The sequence below is a fragment of the Athene noctua genome, chromosome Z (genome assembly GCF_965140245.1).
Source record: "Athene noctua chromosome Z, bAthNoc1.hap1.1, whole genome shotgun sequence".
In the NCBI taxonomy this organism is placed as follows: Eukaryota; Metazoa; Chordata; class Aves; order Strigiformes; family Strigidae; genus Athene; species Athene noctua.
Window position 1 is genome coordinate 24,362,726 of NC_134077.1, and position 20,558 is coordinate 24,383,283.

Sequence of the window (20,558 nt, forward strand, 5' to 3'; positions counted from 1 at the left end):
AACATAGTTAACTTTCCTATGTAACATGGGCCCCCTACTGGTTTGGAAGGGATTCCAACAAACACGTTCGGAATGTATGAGCATTAGTCACTGTCGTAACCATTGCAAGGTTTAGGATGGTGAGCTCGACCTTCTTTCCAAGGTCGCACCCAGCGAGATGGAACTCACCGTAAGCCATGATCTGTAAGAAAACACATATAACCTCTGCCAGTTAATTGTACTTTAACAGGTCCTTCCCATTGCCCAGTATTTAAGTGTTTGAACAAAACTGACAGTTGCTGTGCACCCATAGATTGTTCAGCATCACCCTTTATTGCTAAACTGTGAATCATCATTGGTGGTTCCTGACGTTCTCCTGTAAGCCTCAAAAAATCTAAAACATATAAAACTTTGTTTAATCGTTCAGCTGGCATCATACCTGACATTCCTCCTTTTTGTTTTTGAAGCATTTGCTTCAGAGTTTGATGAGCCCGTTCGATGATTGCTTGTCCAGTGGGAGAGTGTGGAATTCCTGTGCAGTGTTTGATGCCCCATAAGATACAGAAGCGTTGGAAGCATCCAGAAATACATGCTGGACCATTGTCTGTTTTGATCTTTCTTGGCACCTCAAGTACAGCAAAAGAACTGTATAAATGTTTTTCAACATGTTTAGCTGTTTCTCCAGCTTGAGCTGTAGCCCAAATAGTCATGGAGAAGGTATCAATAACAACGTGTACATATTTTAACCTACCAAATTCTGCTATGTGAGTAACATCCATTTGCCATAATTGCAAAGGTGATTGGCCCCGTGGGTTAACTCCTGTTCCCAGGCCAAACCCTATTTTTTGACCGGATGGGCAAGAGGCAACAATGCCCTTTGCATCCGCAAGAGGAATTTTAAATTGTTTATGCAACATTTTTGCTGACTGATACAAAAAATTGTGAGATTCTCTAGCTTGTGCAAACAAATTCGGAGAGGGTCCAGACCAGGCTGGAGCAACCAGTTGATCAGCTAGTTCATTTCCATACTCCAATCCTTCCTTGGACTGATGACTTCTGATGTGAGTAATAAAGTAGACAACGCATCTGTGATCAAGAGTGTGAACTAGTTGTTGCAACAGTTTCCCTAAGTGTTCATTTTTTATTTCTTTTACTTGTCCTCATTCAATCCTTTTTACGACTCCTGCTACATAGAGTGAATCAGACACTACATTTAATCCTAAATCTGGCCAGGACAAAAATTCCCACAAAACTGCTTGGAGTTCTAATTGTATGCGTTGTGCATGACATGATTCTATCTTATCTATAATTTTTTGCAAAGCAATTTTATGTTCCTGTGTCAAGGTTCTTTTACTATCAGCTTGAAAGGTAGTGTTCAATAATGGCATTAATGGCTTCAGATCATCATTGATAATACCACATAAACTTCTAACCCATTGGATGTCTCTAATCATTTTTTGGACCTCATCTAATATGTCAGAGATCATGTAAAAGTATTTATTACTTTTCTGAGTTACCTGAGCTAACAAGTAATCTGCTCACCGATATTATGGTGACATCTGCATTAGTATTTAAAATGCCTGTCAGTTAAACAGATTCTTTAGTTTTAGTGAAGATACCTTTTACTAGAGGTTAACCTTGTGTTACTGTCTGAGCTCAAAATATTTGAGGAGTACCTGTTGATCTAAAACCTAAGTCGCTGCAGCTTCTCAGCATACTATTAGCACAGCATTTTTTTACCTTTTTGTGACAATATTTTCTTCAGGCAGATAGTACAGAGGTGCACTTTTCAAGACAATAATTAACACAGAATTACTGCCTCCTGCTAGAGGAGATATTTCACTTAAGACACTTAAAACACTCAGCCCGAACAGCAGCACTGATGACCCAGCGCGTGGGCACTAGGGCCCTCCGCCGCTTTGTTGCTCCCCGGCTGCTTCCCTGGTGGGACAGAGAACTCCACACTGCGGCTGCAGCTAGGCTGCATCTCACACACGAAACACAATTGCTCACGGAAAACAATCACAAAACCACACAAAGAAGCCTCTTACACTTATTACTTACACAACATAAAATGACAAATATTACAAATATCAAAACACCATTGGTCTGAATGGATTGGTAGCAGATACTGGAACTGAATACTCAAGTGGTAGATCAGGAGCAGACGGTTGTGGTTCCGTGCCAGATGAAAAGGTATACGATCTGTGCTCCGTCCTTTCCCCCTGTGCTGCAGGCAGTTTTTCAAGCTTGTCTACAAGCTGCAGGAGTAAGGTTTCTGTGTCTGAGAGGCCGATTTGTGAGGGGGGCTCTGCTCTCCTTACAGAGGCAGTCATACGCCGGTTCTGCCCACGTTCCCATCGCGCCCTGCCCACTGCTGACTCCGGGGACTGCCCCGCTCTCTCCTCACTCTCCTCTCTCACGGCCCAGGCGCACTTCTGGCATCTCCGGTTCCCGCCTGTGCAGCCCCCGGTCCAGACTCCGCTGCCCGCCGCGGTCCCGGCGGCGCGATCGATGAAGCAAACGGGTTTTTCGGCTGACCTAACACGATGGGATCTGCTAGCGGCGCAGGCACTGGAGGCATCATATCAGGGTTAGAGGCTGCTCCTACAGCTGCAAAGGCAGAAGCAACAGCCATGCGGTCGCCAGCCACACGGTCGCCACTCAGCTCCTGCATTGTCTCGTGGATCAGCTTCCAGAGCACGGGATAGCCGCTCACTTCTTCTGCTGGCCTTCCCCCCTCACTGATCGAGTCCCAGAGCTGTTTTCCTATGGATTCCAGGTAGATATTTCAAATGTGAGACCTGCACTGGAGATAAGGCCTCTTTCCTGGCTCCATTTTACCGAGCCTTCCAGGGTGGACTTATCATATGTTATCCCTCCCATGGAGAGGATATTTTGGAGGATTTTCACCACTGCTTGCTCGTTGTCAAGTGTGGACCCCATTCCTCCCTGGGCGCCACTTCCTCTTGCAGATCTTCCACCCAAATTACAGCACGTTGCTTCTCACCTTCAGACTCCGGGGCAGAGTCTGGATCGGTTTCAACTGGCTTTCCACCCTAGATTGCACCTCCATCGAGTCCTCATCGAAGACTTGTGCCAATCTTCAGGTCCCTGTTCGGGCGCCACTTTGCAGGAGATATAGACACACACATGACCGATATGATCAAGCAATGCCAATTTATTGAAGGTAAACGAGCCCTTTTATAATGCTTTCTCCTGTGCACGCGAACGGTACATGATACCATTCCTTATGATTGGATAGTTAGCTTTGTCCACGCGCTTTAAGCCTTCTTGCAATTGGATAATAAGCGCCACATTCAGCCTTGCTTAATGTCTTTCTCTGCCCAACCCATTTCCTGGAGTTGTTTGTTTGTCAAGTTCTTTGTCCTCCCTTCAGGGTGATGTCCTGTCATGTCCTTGCTGAGGCTGAGGCTCTTCTTAGTCTTGCTCACGTGCAGGATTGCTCACATGTCCATTATCTTGCAGAAAGTCCTTTAGGATCCCAACACTTATAGGCTAAAGATAGAACTAAAATCAAGGACTTTTAATAAAAGCTCAAAGGTCATAACATGAGCATTAAGAATGTCTTTTTCACATTTTGCTGAAAACCCAGCTGTGCATTAACATCACAAACAACTTTTTGTTTCTAAGGAGTCAAAAGATTACATTTCTTAGTTACAGGCCTATATTCTGGGCACAATCTGTGAACTGAAATATGAACTGGGTTTAGCGTACTTCTGTTCCTGCTATAGCCATTTGAATCAATACGCAATTTATACTGGAAAAAGGTAAGATTCAATTTTCCTCAAAAACTTTCAGGATGCTTAATATTATGGTTCAACAGACTTGCAGAGTATATGCTATCAGTTTTGTATTCTAACATGAAATAACTAGAACCATCCAATGATATGATGACGATGGTGTGTGACTGTTCACAGATGTTTGAGGACAAAGGAGGAGGGAAAAGCAACCCGTTCCTGTGTTTGTAATTACATTAGCCAAGATCAAAAGAGGGTTCATCCTCCATGTGGTCATCATTGGAAACTGATACAGATTCAAGCTGATTCTAGCAGCAAACTTCTGGCCTCCTGAAAGACTAACTTCTAACTTCAGTTCTTCTTTTTTATTTTTAAATAGAAAAAATCACTCTCTGTATTCCCACCATGCCTAGTGCTAATGACATCTGTGTATTATTTTTGTAAACTTTTTAATTATTAGTATATCAAGAGATTTGTCAGCCAAAATGAAAGTACTCAAAGCAAATGGAGTAACAGCTAAAGAAATCTACAGCCTTGCAGAAATGCTGGGTATTTATTTTTAGCTCATTGCATCCACAATTGCAGGCATCTGTAAATCTACACAATTTCATCCACAGATTAGGTTATCTGGCAATAAATAGAATAAGCTCCTATATACGTTTTTACATGAACAGTTTACTGCATAGATTTAATTACAAACATAACACAAGTCTTCCAGTACTTCCAGTCTGTGTAAAGTCTGGCTGACAGTAAGTACCTACAGCCATCTTAATTTCACAGTGTATTTAAAAGGGCAATCAGGTACACACATATGGAGTACAAACACAGATGAAGAAATCCCACCTGCAAGTGTGTTATCTATGGTGATTTTTTTCTGCTGTCTTTAAAAGAAGGTTTTAAAGGTCTGTCGGTTTCCTAAGCCAGTTAATGCTCAATCTGAGCAGTGCAAAAGTTGAAAGTTTTGATTTGCATTTTTCCAGATATGGTTGTGTGGTGGTTTGACTTTGGCTAAATGCCAGGTATCCACAAAGTCGCTCTATCATTTCCCACCCCACCCCCTTTCCCCTTGTTTTCTCAACAGGGAGAAGAGGGGAAAGGAAATAAGATAGACCAACCCTTGTGGGTAAAACAAAAGCAGTTTTAATATAAGCAAAGCGAAGCAAAGGTCTGCGTGTGGAAGCAAAAAAAAAACCAGATTAATTCTCTACTTCCCATGAAGAGCCGCTGTCAGGCCTTCTCAGGAAGCAGGGCTCCAACACGTGTAGTGGTTCCTCAGAGGACCAAGGGTGACCCCACCCCGTCCTCCTTTCTCCCAGCTTTATACTGAGCAGACGTCACATGGTCTGGAATATCCCTCTGGTCAGTTGGGGTCAGCTGTCCTGTTGTGTCCCCTCCCAAGATCTTGCCCACCCTGTCCCACTGGGGTTAGAAAATGTTGGAAAGAGCCTTGGTGCTGTGTAAGCACTGCTCAGCAGTAGCCACAACACTGGGGTGCTATCAACACCCTGCCAGCTCCCAGCATAAACCACAGCACCGTGAGGGCTGCTATAGGGGAAAACCTATTCCAGCTCAGCCAGACCCAGTACAGGTTGGTATTTTCTAAGAGATCAAATGCAACTACAGGAGACCTAGGAGTAATTAAGCATTAATTACATCATAATTCAAGGGTCTGCATAACTCAAATAGTTTAAGTTTGTGCAACATCACCCCTTCAGTTCAGCTGGTATAAATTTTAAATCATGGTGATGTACATTTTAGTAATTATAAAAATGGGGTATTTTACAGCTACTTCTACCATTGTAAGACTGCTTATTCCTCTAGCCTAGGCTCCTGTCTCTTCTAAAGTATCATTATTTTTATGCATGACCTGTGGGTATAGCCTGTCATTTCAAGTCTATAGACACAAGAGCAATTTTATTTCTCATTTTCGAATAGCTGTCCCTGGGCCATTCTCTTTCTCTGTCCCCAGATACAGTGTACAGTGTCTGACTTGCAGAGATGAGAAACAGAATTGGGATTTTCTCTGAATAGGCTTGGGGGAGGGTGTAGGAGTAACCTTTGCTCTTGTTTCGCCCGCCCCCGCCCCCCCCCCCCCCCCCCCCCCCCCCCCGCTTCTCAGCTTTGCACATGAATGGATACTCCTCTATTGGGGTCTTTCTTTTGGGGGATGAAACAAATTAACTGCAAAAGAATACCGGGGAATTCAATTCATTTTGTGCACTATCTCTGCAAAGATTTTTTTTCTGAGACTCCATGGAAGAAAGAAATTCAGAAGCTTGAAATGCCTGATGAAAAACTTTCAGAATAGGCATGGCAGCCTACCATTCCTCGCACACGGCTCTGCAATAAAACTACACACAAATTTCTTAACAGCTACATGTTTTCTTACCAAAGATGGAGCATAAAATAAATTACTATAATGTTGGGATTCTAGAGGGCTTTCTGCGAGAGAATGGCCATGTGAGCAATCCTGCATGAGAACAAGACTGATAAGAGCCTCAGCCGAGCAAGAATGCGATAAGGACGTAACCCTGAATGAGGGGGGAGAAACTCGATGAGACAAACAACCCCCGGAAGGGGTTGGGGTGGAAGAGGAAGTTCCACAAGGCAGGAAGCCTGGCACGGCTGATGTGGCACTTTTTATCCAACCATAAGGTTTAAAGCGCGGGCTAAGTTAACTGTCCAGTCTTGAGGACTTGTACTGCATGTTACTCACGTGTGCGGGAGAACGTTATAAAAGGGCTTACTTAGCTACAATAAAAGGGCACTGCTTGATCACATTGGCCGTGTGCATGCTCAGCTCTCCCGCACTGTAATTTTTCTGAAGTCCGACTGTAGTTTTGAAGATAGAAGGTTTTCTGCTTCTTTGTCTAACAATTGCTCTCTAAGTAAGAAAGACAGAGACTAGGTGCTTTTATTTCTTACTATTTTTAGTTCAAAAATGTGAGGAATTTGATAAAATATGATGTGCAGAAAAGGATTTTTTCATCTTGAGAACAGAACTCTGGGTGTCAAAATACCCACACTCTCTATGAAGTATTATCCTGGGTTGCAGTGTATTCTATCACCATCCTCATCAGCTGTCAAAATCAGGTGGGACAGTGTTTCCTTGCCTCCCCCCACTCCAGACTATCTTTCTGTTAATGGCCCATCAGTGCCATGCAGCATGACTCATTATCCCATTGTGAGATGCTCCACCCAGAGGGAGAAAACCAGCATTCCATCCTGGATATAATCTGCGATTCTGAATACCAGAGACTTTTTTTTTTTTTTTTCCCAGCTTTTCAGGCCGGACACAGCAGTTTTTCGAAATATTGAGTTCTCTGTGGATGTTAATGATGGCATAATCTTCTTGTCAGTGCTTTTTTCTTTTTTCTCTATGACCTGCACTGTGTACACCATGCTTAGGATCAGAGCTATGGCACAGCATCCTCAGGATGAGAGGGAAAAAAAGAGCAGAGCAACAAGCGCCATGTCTACACAGACTGTCACAGAGGAGAAAGAAACCAGATGCAAGGCAACAGCGTCCATGTCTATGCAGACTGACACAGAGGAGGAAAAAAACAAAGGCACTGAAAGCATCTCCACACAAACCGTCACTGAACCAGAACAGCCTAAACCGATTACAGTTGCCCCCGTGCAGAAGAAGAAATCGAAAAGCAAATCAGTCCGCATAGTGACTGACGAGAATGCAGCAGGACCTTTGCACCCAGCAGAAGAGGCAGAGCCAGAGATCATCACTCGGTCGCTATCCCCGGGTGAGCTGCGTGACTTGCAGAGGGAATTCACCCGCCAGACAAACGAGTCTATCCTGACCTGGCTGCTCCGCATCTGGGACGCTGCAGCCAATGACACCATTCGGGATGGAAGTGAGGCCAGGCAGCTGGGATCTCTGTCCCGGGATGTGATCATTGACCAGGGGATCGGGAGAACCCAAGAAATCCTCAGCCTCTGGCAGCGACTGCTGACAAGTGTAAGGGACAGGTACCTTTGTAAAGAAGACCTCCAGGTGCACCAAGGAAAATGGAGCACAATGGAACAAGGTATCCGGTGCCTGAGGGAATTGACTGTGCTGGAAATAATTTTCTCAGAAGATGAGAGATTTCCTAAGAGCCCAGATGGTGTCCAGTGCACGTCACAGATGTGGTTGAGGTTCGCACGCCTTGGACCAGAGATGTACTCCCGTTACCTGGCAACGCTGCAATGGAGGGAAGGCGAGGACAGGGTGGGCGTCTTGGTCAACAAACTGAGAATTTACGAGGACACTGTCACAGCCCCATTTCGCACCCATATCTCGTCCGTAGAAACAAGGCTGGCTGAGCAAGTCCGAAGCTTGATTAAAGAGGGCCATCAGAAACTGAAAAAGGAACTCAAGGAAGAGATTTACCACATCTCGCCAGAACCAACAAGAGTCTCTGCCATTAGGAGCAGGCGTCCCCCAACCAGGGAGAGAGGATACACCCCACGAGGTAATCTCTGGTTTTTCCTTCAGGAACATGGAGAAGACATGAGTAAGTGGGATGGAAAACCCACCTCCTCTTTAGCAGCCCGGGTACGTGAACTAAAAAGAGGGACAACTACCACAAGCAGCTCATCTAGAGTCAACGCTGCTCCAGTCTCTCGCGCACAGAATTCCAGACGGTATAGGAATGATAATATGACCAATCCTCTTGAAGGGACCTCAGAAGTATATTCACCGGAGGGAAGCAACATGTACCATGACCAGGAATAGAGGGGCCCTGCCTCTAGCCAGGTAGAGGAAAGGGATAATTGGATCTTTTGGACTGTGTGGATCCGATGGCCTGGCACATCTGACCCACAAAAATACACAGCTTTGGTTGACACCGGCGCTCAGTGTACTCTGATACCATCAAGGTATGTGGGAGCAGAACCAATTTCTATTTCTGGGGTAACAGGAGGATCCCAGCACCTGACTGTACTGGAAGCTGAAGTGAGTTTAACTGGGAACGAGTGGCAGAAACACCCCATGACTGGCCCAGAGGCTCCGTGCATTCTCGGCATAGACTATCTCAGAAATGGATATTTCAAAGACCCAAAAGGACGTCTCTGGGCTTTTGGGATAGCTGCTGTGGAGATAAAAGATATCAGACAACTGAATACATTGCCTGGCTTCTCAGATGACCCCTCTGCCATGGGACTGCTAAGAGTTGAAGAACAACAGGTGCCAATCACCACAGGAACAGTGCACCATCGGCAATACCGTACCAACAGAGAGTCTGTGGTTCCCATCCATGAGATGACTCATAAACTGGAGAGCTAAGGGGTGGTCAGCAAGGCCCGTTCACCTTTCAACAGCCCAATATGGCCTGTGCGTAAATCCAGTGGAGAATGGAGACTGATGGTGGATTACTGTGGCCTGAATGAGGTCATGCCACCATTGAGCACTGCCGTGCCAGACATGTTGGAACTTCAGTACGAGCTGGAGTCCAAAGCAGCAAAGTGGTACTCCACCTCTGACATTGCCAATGCCTTTTTCTCCATTCCTTTGGCAGCAGAATGCAGGCCCCAGTGTGCTTTCACCTGGAGGGGTGTGCAATACACCTGGAACCGACTGCCCCAGGGGTGGAAGCACAGTCCCACCATTTGCCATGGACTGATCCAGACTGCACTGGAAAAGGGTGAGGCTCCAGAACATCTGCAATACATCGACGACATCATCGTGTGGGGAAACACAGCAAAGGAAGTATTTGAGAAAGGACAGAGAATCATCCAGATTCTTCTAGAAGCCGGCTTTGCCATCAAAAGGAGCAAAGTCAAGGGACCTGCCCGAGAGATCCAGTTCCTGGGAGTAAAGTGGCAAGATGGATGACGTCAGATTCCCACTGAGGTTATTAATAAGATCACTGCGATGTCTCCACCGACCAGCAAGAAGGAAACACAAGCTTTCCTAGGTGCCATAGGTTTTTGGAGAATGCACATTCCCGAGTACAGCCAGATCGTGAGCCCTCTCTACCTGGTTACCTGCAAGAACGATTTCCACTGAGGCCCCGAACAGCAGCAAGCCTTTGCTCAGATCAAGCAGGAAATTTCTCATGCAGTAGCCCTTGGCCCAGTCAGGACAGGACCAGAGGTGAAGAACGTGCTCTACTCTGCAGCCGGGAACAATGGTCCATCCTGGAGCCTCTGGCAGAAGGTGCCTGGTGAGACTCGGGGTCGACCACTGGGATTCTGGAGCCAAAGCTACAGAGGGTCTGAAGCCAACTACACTCCCACAGAGAAGGAAATCTTGGCTGCCTATGAAGGAGTTCAAGCTGCCTCAGAGGTAATCGGCACAGAAGCACAACTCCTCCTGGCACCCCGACTACCGGTGCTGGGTTGGATGTTCAAGGAAAAGGTTCTTCCACGCATCACGCCACTGACACCACATGGAGCAAACGGATTGCTCTCATCACACAGCGTGCCCGTATTGGAAACCCGAATCGCCCTGGGATTCTGGAAATTATAACAAACTGGCCTGAAGGTGAGACTTTTGGATTATCTTCTGAAGAAGAGGAAGAGCAAGTGACTCGTGCTGAGGAAGCCCCACCATATAATGAGCTACCGGAGACTGAAAGACGTTACGCCCTCTTCACTGATGGTTCCTGCCGAATTGTAGGCACTAACTGGAAGTGGAAAGCTGCAATATGGAGCCCCACATGACTAGTTGCACAAGCTACTGAGGGACAAGGTGGATCGAGTCAGGTTGCAGAGCTTAAAGCCGTCCAGCTGGCTTTGGATATCACTGAACGAGAGAAGTGGCCGAGGCTCTATCTCTACACCGACTCATAGCTAATGCTCTGTGGGTATGGTAGCTAATGCTCTGTGGGGATGGCTGGATCACTGGAGAAAGGCCAACTGGCAATGCAGAGGGAAACCCATCTGGGCCGCTGAGATTTGGCAGGACATCGCCACCCGAGTAGAGAAGCTAACCATGAAGGTTCGACACGTGGATGTGCATGTACCCAAGAGTCGGGCGAATGAAGAGCATCACAACAACGAGGAGGTGGACCGAGCTGCCAAGGTGAAAGTATCTCAGGTGGATCTGGACTGCCAGCACAAGGGAGAATTATTCCTAGCTCGTTGGGCCCATGATGCTTCTGGTCATCAGGGGAGAGATGCAACCTACCGATGGGCCCGTGACCGAGGGGTGAACCTTACCATGGACAGCATCTCACAGGTCATCCACAGTTGTGAGACCTGTGCTGTAATCAAACAGGCCAAGCGGGTGATGCCTCTGTGGTATGGTGGACGATGGTCAAAGTACAGGTATGGGGAAGCCTGGCAAGCTGACTACATCAGCCTTCCCCAAACCCGCCAAGGCAAGCTCTACATGTTGACCATGGTGGAAGTAACCACTGGATGGCTGGAGACATACCCTGTGCCTCATGCTACTGCCCGGAACACCATCCTGGGCCTGGAAAAGCAAGTCCTGTGGAGACATGGCACCCCTGAGAGGATCGAGTCAGACAACGGGACTCATTTTAAGAACAGCCTCATCAACACCTGGGCCAGAGAACACGGCATCGAATGGATATATCATATTCCTTATCATGCCCCAGCTGCCGGGAAAGTTGAACGCTGCAATGGACTACTTAAAACCACCCTAAAGGCACTCGGTGGGGGGACCTTCAAAAATTAGGAAGTGAACTTAGCAAAGGCCACCTGGATGGTCAATACCAGAGGGTCCATCAATCGAGCTGGTCCCGCCGAGTCTGAACCCTTGCACACAGTGGATGGAGACAGAGTCCCTGTGGTACACCTGAGAGGTATTTTAGGAAAGACTGTTTGGATTAATCCCACCTCAGGTAAAAGCAAACCCATCTGTGGGATTGTCTTTGCTCAAGGACCTGGTTACACTTGGTGGGTAATGCAGAAAGATGGGGAAACCCACTGTGTACCACAAGGAGACCTAATCTTAGGTGAGAACTGTGTGTAGGGTTTCATTGTATATATATATGTGGGGGGGTGGGGGTGGGGGTGTAGAGTTTAAGGAAGGTATTGATTTGGGATGATGGAGGTGATAATAGAATAAGGGGTGGATTATGTCCTGGGTTGCAGTGTATTTTATTACCATCCTCATGAGCTGTCGAAATCAGGTGGGGCAGTGTTTCCTTGCTTCTCACCCCCCCCCCCCCCCGCCCCCCCCCGGACTATCTTTCTGCTAATGGCCCATCAATGCCATGCAGCATGACTCATTATCCCATTGTGAGATGCTCCACCCAGAGGGAGAAAACCAGCATTCCATCCTGGATATAACCTGAGATTCTGAATACCAGAGACTCTCTTTTCCACTGGATTTCCAGAGAACAGGAGCTACTTAGCCGCCACTGGACTTTTCTGAGGAAGAGCAGATCTTTTTTTCTACAGAATCACTGCTTCGGGGGGACTGCAGCCACCATTCTACCAGACTGCTACCACCACCTTGATTAACAGGGTGTCAGGTTGTATCCTGACTCTGTTAGTTTAACCCAGTGTTATCTGCCTTTATAATTTTTTTTCCCTATTAAATTGTTATTCTGACTTGGTGTCTCCCACTAGTTTGTTTTCAAACTAGCACAAGTATGATTAAATATTACAGCTGTTTTTCTCAGAAAAAACTCTCATTTATTGTGGTATTAAATATGAGATATGTCCTAGTAAATGTGCCTGGGTGGATGTGTTGTTACCAAAGTGTCTTCTATCCCTTGCTCACATTTAGACCTTTAAGCATCTCTGAAGTTCTTCCATTTGTTTTGTGTATGTAGTTTACATGGAACATAGGAATGAATCTTGTATGACTCTGTGACAAAGCTGGAGAAAAATATGACTACCATTACTTTTTGTGTTTTCTCAGTTATGAAACACTCAAGTGTGTAATATACACATTCAATCTTACAGTGTTTTCAGGTGAGACAATGGCACTCTGATCAATGATAATAAATGCTGTGCTTTGTCCATCAAAAACGAACCACCATATAATTATAGCAGGATGAACTACCTATCAGGGCTACCCTAATTCTATCTCCCTCTCTGATCCTGTTCAGGGAGATGTGTTATGAATATTAATGATAAGTATGTGCAATATTAATAGTAAGTGTATGGAATCCAGTGGCCATTACCTCTTAGCTTATTAAAAAGCTTTTCACAAATGAGACACAGTTTACTTATACTAATTGGCAAGGCCACACAGACTTAGTGATTTCAATGCATATTAAAAAAATTAAACTGTCTTATTCAGGTCTATTTATATAGACTTAAATATAGATTTGTTAAATGTGTGTATGTATAAATGTAAAATGTGCATATGTGGGTATTGGGAGGGTGAGCACGGCTACTATTTAAATTAATTATTTATAATTTCCATTAAATAACGCTTTACATTTAAAAAAGCCAAACTGATCTTGTCTTATGGTTTGAGTACTGGGTTTAAACGCAGATTCCTAACTTTTCTCATCTTTGTTTTTGAATAAGCATCTTCTGAAACACTGAGATGGTTCACTAAGAGCGAATTTACAAGCACCGTAGATTTACAATTAAGAAATTACTCTAGGTGAGAATGGGGAAAGGACTCCCTTGTTGCTGATTATCTGGTTGTGTTTCACCTTTCCAGACACATGTACAAGCACTCACAGCAAGTCGTTACCCAAGTTACGCAAATTATTTTATTTTAAACCCTCCCAACTTTAACTTGGACTCTCAGCGCCCGCGGCAACGCCACCGCCGCGTAAGCGCAGGGTTGAGTTCGACTCCGAGAGAGGGCAGCGCTTTTGCTGCCCCCACCTGACGACCGGCCACGCCGCAACTGCGCACCAACCACTCACGCCCGCCTTTTCCTACAGCCCCAAACCACACACCGCGCGACGGGGCACGGCGCTCACACCACCCAACACACCCTGCACCACCGTGCGCCGACGCCGGCCCGGCAAACGGCGGGCCGCACCCCGCTCACACCCTACACAACCCACTCGGCTCTGCTCCACTGCGCTCCCATCCCCGCCCTCTCCCCCTTTTGGATGCAGCCCGACGGGGGCTGCCCACAACACGCCACGCAATGGCCTGCGCCCCAGCGTGACGGGAACAGCTAAGAACTGAGTGGGACCTTTAAGACTCAGAGACCTTTCGCCCACCTAGGTGCGCACACATCTGCACAGCCTTTGCAAAAAAAAACCTCGACAAGCAACACCGACTCAACTGCAACCCCTCTTCCACCTTTGCCCTAATCTCTCATCGAAATGAGCTTCTGCACTACCAGACCCTCCTTATTCACTATGCTAATCAGATAAGAAAAATAACTTAAAAAGGCAACAGAAACTTTCCTCTCTGTGCACCTGAAATGCTGGGGTTTCAACCCCAAGCCCCAAGTTAAGGTTGACCCGTGGGTGATTCCCACTGCCCTTCCCAAAGGGGGGGTGAGTTTGCCTTTAGACTTCCTCCAGGGTGGTGCCGGCCTGGCAGGGAGAGCCATTGGGTAAATGAGCCCCGGGTGTCTGCAGTAAGTAAACAAAGGTCCGGTGTCCCACTGAGGGATAAAAGCTGGGACCACTTGAAGGCAGGGGCAGTGTCTGTCTGTGAGGGGGATGCCCTGTGCAGAGTTCCCTGTTGGGGAAGGACCTCCCGCCTCCCTGGGACTGGGCTCCAGTCAGGTCTGGCCTTTGTAAACACAGGCTGTGTAGAGATTCAGTGTGTGGCTTCCTTGGTCTTATGTATTTGGTTGTTGACTTGGTTGTCTGCCGTCCCTTCTATGGGAAACTGCATGTCACCATTTATTCCATCCATTGTTGGTCGTGTGGTGTCGTTGCTGGGGTCAGTGGGATTGATGTCGATTATGTATAATCTGACTGACTTGTCTGTACCCCCAGCGCTCACCCATGTACTGACCCTTTTGTATCAAATACTGTTTGGTTATTGGTTCATCTTTATGCTGGCTGTGTCCTTTATGCTAGGCCTAATAATTGGCAAAACACCTTCTCAGACTGTTTTATATGCTGTTTATCAAACTTTTTTTTTTTTTCCCCAAAGAATCAAATACAATATAAGATACAGAAAATGTAGTGTCATTGTACTAAAACACTAAAGAATGTTCAAGGTTTCAAGATAGACTTATTTTTCCAAGATTATAACCATAGCAATCTTCATTAGCATCACCTGTTCTCTCTCACAAACACAAACAAAAAGCTCATGTGTATTTCTGCCAAAACTTTTTATCTCAAAATTTTTGTTAGTCTTTCAAAATCATGATTCTTCTATCTGCAGCAAAACCCAGAAAAATACAAGTTAATTTTAATGCCACTTTCACAAGTTGAAAAACTATCTGCAGAACAATTCACTAGGAAGTGATGTCGTAAATTTGTACCAATCACAACTGAGTTTGTGAGGGCAGATGGTCTGCTCTTCCTTATAACTTTGTAATACTACCTGCATGAAGGTGTTCACATTGCTAGATCAATTTCCTCACAATTTGAAGTTGGCTCTACTTATGTATTCTGAAAAGTGAGAAGAGTCAGGGACTCTACACTGTACACACAGTCCATACTGTGGAGTGGATAATTTTTTCCTCTTCAAGTATGTGCCAGTTTGGATCCCATCAAATCTGAACGCCAAGTAGCACTCCCTCAGGTTGAGATTTTCTACTGAATCAGTCACAATGGAAATCACTGTTCTCCCAGATTTGGCCTTTGATTCAGCAGGTGATTATTTATCCATGAATTATGCCCTGGATGGTGACAGGGTTGTGACTGACATCTTTTTTTTTGATCATATTAAAATCACCAGCTCAATAGTGGGAGAATATGATATGGGTTAGATGGAGAAGCCTCCTACTTAACTGACGCTTAGCAGAGTCAGAACTAAGAGGGGTTTTAAGCAGCATCAATACTCCAGAGAGTAATCAAATAAACCAAGCCAAGTACAATACTACTTCACTCAGTAACTATTGAAGTCAAAAAAATCTGTCCTTATTTCTTGTTGCTATCATGGCATCTATTTGATCACATCTGGTTATTATAGAAAACACAAAGATTAATTAAGGTTTACCAAGATGTCTGATTGACACTTCTCAAGACTGTCCTGTTATGGTCAGTCAATTGTATGTATATGAACTGACAGACAAGGTTTTAATTAAGATCTCAGAGTCCAAGGGCAGTTCTGTGTGTTAGTAAGACTGGCTTAGCTGTGAATCTCAGGTACACTTCTCATATCTCAGATGGATATGATGTAAGTAATCTCTATTTCAAAGCATGACTCTTAAATGATAGAAATAAATATTGCTATTCAGAAGGCATGGTAACATAAGGAGTGTTCAGTTTCATCTGATCTAGGATATTATGAAGTTTCCTCTTCTTCAGAAAAAGGCAATAAGAATTTCTGCTTGCACTTCTGCTTGATCTCTTCTACAGCTCCAAAGTAAATCAAAGCAACCACTTTCTTCTATAAGAGTTACTGAAGAGTGAGGTGCAAAAATTGTCATATGAGCATAACATCGGATGTTTGCCATTGCTGATGATATCTGCAATTCAGATATCAACTGTAGTCTCTGACCATGTCCAGTGGAACACAGGTTTCCAAAAGTCAACTCCAGGATGGTTTTAATGTGATTCATGCTCATGTCATGAAACCGCAGGCTAGGCAATCAATTCTTTTAAGAACAGACGGATAAGATACTGTTGTCAGCTGGAATCACAGACACCTTTAAAAAGGTGTCTGAATTGTGACTCCTGTGTCCATGGATCAAGCATGCTAAAAACTCATTACACAGACAATCCATATGAACACTAAAAAGCTGATAGTAAAAGAAATTAATAACCTGGGTACATTCTCTTGGATCACTGTTGCCTTAATTTTAAGCCCTAAATTATTTTCAAGAGCTGCTTAGATAAGATCTGTAATTTATCAGCAGCCTGACAGACTAAATTTCCTAAAAAGATGTATTAATTTTTTCCTGAGCCACACTTCTCTGCAACAAAAGATTCCCCTAAATACAGTAAAAACTATCTGAATAAACATCACCTGTAGGTGGTGGGAAACGCATTGTTTGCCACCACCACCACCCCCACCCCCCCTCAAGATGTGTGTCAGAGCTCCAGTTCAGGAGTTGAAAACAGTGAAATCACAATGATGTCAACAGTTACAGCAATCCACAGGTGGTCAGTTTGCCATCACTCATGTGTTAGACCTCAATATAGGATGCTTTCTGTATTTTAGTTTTGTGATTACTACTGCCATATCTGGTATGTCAAGATTCACTGTGTTTCCACAGGTTTGGTACCAGAAGGGGCTTGCTTTTCTAGACTGATATAATTTGTTTTAGCAGTGAATCCTTTTTTGTTATTATCCCTGCCTTTTGTTACTCTTCCACAATGTTTTAGTGAGTCAGCTTTGCTTGACTTTTCATTGTAAGTGGATGCATTTGTACTAATTTATAAATATGGCACTAAGCATGTGGAACAGAAATGGGATCTCTTGGTCACAGAGTTGATGCTGATGAAATTAATGTCAAAGTCATAGACTCCAAGGTACAGCTAATTATAAACATGCTGGTATCGTCACAATGCTTTTTATATTTCATCCCCTTGGAACTACAGATGTCTTATTTTGAAGTAAGGGTAACTTAAAGCTTCTTAAATTTTGACTGAAGGACAGTAACAGATAAGAATAGCTCAAGTGCTATAGCTGAGTATTCAAGTGCAGGATGTGAGAGCAAAAACAATGGCTTTTTCAAAATGAAGTGACTTGTAACTGTGTACTAATTTATACACTAGCAAACATACCTGATATATAAAGGAGGTAAATACAGGTTGCTCATTGTTGGCCCTTGACTAGGACCAGGCACAAAACAATTACTGTGAAGTGAGAGAGGGGTCCAGATAATTGAACCTGTCAATATCTCCCCTCTAAGAATATTTCTAACTATCTATGCTTACACTATCCACTAAAACGTCACAATCAGAAAATGTATGACAGTGGGTTAGATCAAATTTTCATCTTACTCAGACTGGTAGCTCTGCATGTTCATTGAACTTCCCATTTTTTTTTAATGATAGCTTTGTAGAGGTAAAAATTGACATTAAGCTATACAAATCCTTATTTCATAGAACACACATAGGTAGAGTCCCAGTATTAGCACTTATAGAAGAGTTAATTCAATTAAACAACTGTAATTTACTCATGCACACAGAAAAAAAAAATGACCCTACTCTGTCTTTGGATGCACTCTCTAACCTTCCTGAGTGTTGATAGTACTGATGGAAGATCCTGTTTCAAGCTTTTCTTATAATGAAGATCTGTTCCTCATTACTGCCTTGAACTTCTTCCATTTGCTTGCTAGGATTTTTCTAGGAGCTACAGCTTCCAGCTAGCTGTTTTGACTGAACCAGTTTCCCTTAAAAAAAGTGATAATGCATTTTAGACCATGAGAGAAAATGGATTACCTCTTTGTGCAGCTTTTCTTTTGCTGTAGTAAGTGACTCAATAGAGCCTAAGAAAAAAGCTCCATGCTAAAGTTCTGGGTTCTGAGCATGTCCCAAGCCTAAACAGAAAGGCTTGAGGAAATGTATTAAGATACTGTGGAGCTGTAGGAGGGTCTCAAGGAGTATGTCTGTATCTTTTCAGGACCCAATAGTAGGATAGGGATTTCTGAAACAGCTGACTGCCAATTTTCTTTAATAACCACTCATGAATCTAAATTCTATAAACATGCATTTTCTCAAAATTTGTACTTAATCTTTATAACACATTTTATGGTAGTGAGTTCCAAAAATTTATATAAGCTTTATAGGAAGTGCTTTCTTTTAAATCTATTCTGATTTTACTTGGATGAGATTCGATTTTGTGTGAGGAAAAATAATGAATATTGCATATACTCCAGAGCATTCATTTAGAGACTATCCTATCTCCTCAGTGGTTTGGGTTTTTGGTGGTGGGTTGTTTTTTGTTTTTTTTTTTTGGGGGGGGGGGGGGAAGTGAGGGTTTTCTTTCTTTTTAGAAGTAGAGAAGCTACTTGGTGTTTAACATTTTTTCTTCAACTTACCAGTGTTACCACAGAAGCAGGCATCCAGGGTCAATGAAATATTTGAAGCTTTGTAATATTAATAAGGTGAAAGGATAGCAGAATACAAAATATTTAAAATGGATGAAGAAAAAAATCTAACAAGACAATGCTAGAAAGCAAAGCCAAGTAACTTAGCTATTTGAATAATTAAAAATCCTGTAAGATAAAAGTGTATAGATTAGTCAAACATTAGAGCCAGACTCTGAATAATGGAGGGCAGTTGAGCAAGCAGTATGAAACAAAAAAAAGTCAATGTTGATGCACAACAGCACACACTGGGACCTATACTCATAGCTAATCCCAGTTGTAGGTAAAATGAACAGCATTCACTCAAAACCACACTTGACATTGTGAATTTTTTTGCTTAACATTTAATAGGGCTAAAAAATGCAATTATGATAGAACATAAGATGAGTCAAACCCCCCTTCCCCTATACATCCTTATACTATTTTGTAAATCCATCATGTGAAATACTGTTGAGTATGGCTCACGACCTTCATAATGACTTTTAGTAGCTACAAGACCTAACTGCAAAAAACCTCCTGATTTCAGTCATTGTATTTCGTTTATCTAGGAAGTTAAGGACAGCTGCTTACTTCAGGTGGAGGAGAGCCTGACCAGAGGAGAGGCACTTCTGGACCTGTTGCTACTAATGGAGAACAACTTATTAAAGAGGTCAAGATAAGAGGTTGCCTGGGCTACAGCAATCATGCCCTGATGGAATTCTCAATCTTGAGGGGTACAGAATGGGTAAAAAGTAATCAGGACTCTAAACCTCAGAAAGACAAACTTCCATCCATTTAGGGTGCCAGGGCCCCAAATCCCTTGGGAAACTCCCCTCAGAGGCAAAGGACTGGATGAGAGCTGGAGACATTTCAAGACATTTTCCTTAGTGTGCAAGAGCTCTCAATCCAGATGTGCAAGAAGTCAGGCAGGGGAGGCAGGAGGCCAGCTTGACTAAGTCAAGACCTAATAGCCAAACTAAAACACAAAACCAAAATGCATAGGTAGTGGAGGCAGAGATATACATCCTGGGGATATTATAGGGATATGGCCCAAGAATGCAGGGAGTCAAGGCACAACTGGACCTTAACTTGGCTAGGGATGTGAAAAGTAACAGGGTTTCTTCAGGTACATAGGTCAACAAAGGAAGATTAAAAAAAATCTATTCTCCCCAGATAAGTGAAATGGCAGACCAGGTTACAACAGACATGGAGATGGTTGAGGTACTCAAATTTTTTGCCTGTCTTCTCTTGCAAGTGCTGTAGCTATGCCACCCAGTTCACAGAATCCAAAGGCAGGGATGGAGAGAATGAAGTACTGTCCACCCTAGGAAATCAGGTTCAAGACCACCATCTGTAGCCCTTTGCACAGAAAGATGTGTCAGCTTTCCTAAGTGTTTATCTTAAAGCAAATAAATTTGTTTGCAAAGGCTCTGAAAAAAACCCCACTTCACCTAGTTTCATGGCCACATATAGGAGGAGATAAGCTATTTAAAATTTTGCCGCTACAGAGTACAGTTAGATTTTAAAGGAAATTGAGAGGAGTTAGAATAATCTAAGAAATCAACATACAAGAAAAAAAATGCTTTATAAAATATGATTTTTGAAGTTAAAAGATTGTTGAAATCTTTACTTTGTTTCTTACATGAATCTGCATCTTAGTAAAGTAGCGGAAAAAACCCTCCACAATGCAAATCTTGGCATCACTTGCCATGAAACTGTAACTGGGAGCAGTTAAAGTAGAAATTTTGGGGTTTTTTTTCCTATTTCACACTAACCAAATACACATT